Source organism: Thamnophis elegans, chromosome 3 (assembly GCF_009769535.1).
Source record: "Thamnophis elegans isolate rThaEle1 chromosome 3, rThaEle1.pri, whole genome shotgun sequence".
NCBI classification, from domain to species: domain Eukaryota; kingdom Metazoa; phylum Chordata; class Lepidosauria; order Squamata; family Colubridae; genus Thamnophis; species Thamnophis elegans.
Genome location: NC_045543.1, coordinates 18,159,084 through 18,161,475, shown reverse-complemented (window position 1 = coordinate 18,161,475; position 2,392 = coordinate 18,159,084). Strand labels below are relative to the sequence as shown.

Below are 2,392 nucleotides of genomic sequence, written 5' to 3'. Positions count from 1 at the left end.
TTCTAAAATAAACTTAAAGAAAGTTAGTATCCTTTCATTTGAGATTTAACTCCTCTTTTGTTAGGCTAACTCTAAACAGATTATATCGTTCCTCGCTTTTTCAGTCATAAACTATCTGGAATTTCTTAGTCCCGTATTTATTTTGAATATAGTCAATCCATCTTCTCCACTTGAGTTTATATTTCTCATCTGAGTGGCCCTTAAATTATGCTGATATTTTAGCCATCTCTGCTAAGTTTGTTACTTTTAAGTCCATTCTTGAATAGTAGGCAAATCTTCCTTCTTCCAGTATTGCGCCACCAACAGTCTTGCTGCGTTATTAAGTACAAAATCAAATTAGTCTCTATAACAGTACAATCAGTAGTTATACCTAACAGGAATAACTGAGGGATAAACTTTATCCTCTTTTTAAGAATATTTTGCATAATCCACCATATTTTTATCCAAAATGCTTTAACCTTTTTACAAGTCCACCATATATGGTAATATGTAGCATCAACACAATCACATCTCCAGCATTTAGGTTGTAAATTTGGATACATGCAAGCCAGTTTTTTAGGATCTAAATGCCATCTATAAAACATCTTATAAAAGTTCTCTCTCAGATTTTGGGCTTGCGTGAATTTTACATTTCTTACCCATATCTTTTCCCATGTATCCAACATTATTGGTTCTTCAAATTTTGTGCCCACTTTATCATGCAATCTTTGACTAGTTCTGTTTCCGAATCCATTTCTATTAATACATTATATAACCTTTTTATATGCATTAAAATATGGAAAGCTTCATGAATTTGCGTGTCATCCTTGTGCAGGGGCCATGCTAATCTTCTCTGTATCGTTCCAATTTTAGTATATGTTCTGCCGAAGCGAGCACGATTCTTGAGTCTCTCAATACCCCACTCAGTTTGTCTGTACTCTTCTATTTTATTTCCATGCATCTATCCATGTCTATTCATCTAACAGAGTTCCACCCCTTCTGAATCACATTTATTCCGACTGTTACATAGTCTGCGGCCCCTTAAATTCACAATTTGATTAGCAGCAACTTCAGGCAGATTTTGAATTTGATTCCCTGAAGATACCCAGGTAATTTAATTTTCTTGTCAACAATAGGAATGGTTTGCCATTGGTTTCTGAATTATCTGTCTAGCTGTATAGCTGTCTAACTCTTTGTCTATTTTCCTGTCCTATCCTACAGACTTAGGATGTCCCATCCAAGCAACAACTAAATCTAATCCAATTTAGCCTTTCTCAATATTAACTAAGGGCAGCTTAATTGTTACCATCTGCTGCTGGCAGCTCAGTTTAGTTTGTGATTCAGAGAACATATGCATAATTGGCTTGATTTTGGAAAAGGATCATGGAGTCAGCCCCGCTCATCACCTGAAGAGAAACATGCAAGATAAATGGACAGGAATGTATTCAATGAATACATTTATGGTTTCTGAGCTGACATGTTCCAGGTTCTAAATTAATTGTTTCACCTCATCACTCCCTTGTACCTTTCCTTCCCCAAAGCTTTAAGTTTTCAGACATTGTTACTGAAATGTTTACGTAAGCCACCGTGGAAAACATCAGTTTTGAAAAACAGCATATACTTTCCTTCAGGTTATAAAATAAATTAATAAATGAAATAAATTATGCCCCAATTGCTTGGGACAATGAGGGTGCCAGTTGGGGAAGAGTCCTGTTCTTATGGTAAATTTAATGTAGTCTTGGAGAAGTATCATACAGGGATTTTTCTGGAAGAGGGATACTACTATAGCATAGTAACCCATGTTCATTGCATGTACCCTTCGTTGTTTGTATCATATTCAGACAGTGCTATAGTCTCTTAATACAATACAATACAGTACAGTACAGTACAGTACAGTACAGTACAATACAATACAATACAATACAATACAATACAATACAAGCAGAGTTGGAAGGGACCTTGGTCTTAGTATAGGGTTTCCTGCCTAGGCAGGAAACCCTATACCATTTCAGACAAATAGCTATCCAACATCTTAAATACTTCCAGTGTTGGGGCATTCACAACTTCTGGAGGCAATCTGTTTCACTGATTAATTGTTTTAACTGTCAGGAAATTTATCCTCAGTTCTAAGTTGATTCTCTCCTTGATTAGTTTTCACCTATTGCTTCTTGTTCTACCCTCAGGTGCTTTGGAGAATAGTGTGACTCCCACTTCTTTGTGGCAACCCCTGAGATATTGGAAGACTGCTATTGTGTTTCCCCTAGTCCTTTTTTTCATTAAACTAGACATACCCAGTTCCTGCACCCTTCCTCGTATGTTTAGCCTCCAGTCCCCTAATCATCTTGGTTGCTCTTCACTGCACTCTTTCTAGAGTCTCCACATCTTTTTACAACATGGCAACCAAAACTGAATG

At 36.5% G+C, this 2,392-nt stretch overlaps 1 non-coding gene across 1 annotated transcript; it reads right to left on the bottom strand.

Annotated features, from left to right (window-relative positions):
* Positions 1 to 769: 769 nt before the first annotated feature.
* On the bottom strand, positions 770 to 876 carry LOC116506864. The gene has a single exon (XR_004255079.1). It is a non-coding gene; the product is annotated as a U6 spliceosomal RNA (small nuclear RNA).
* Positions 877 to 2,392: the final 1,516 nt, after the last annotated feature.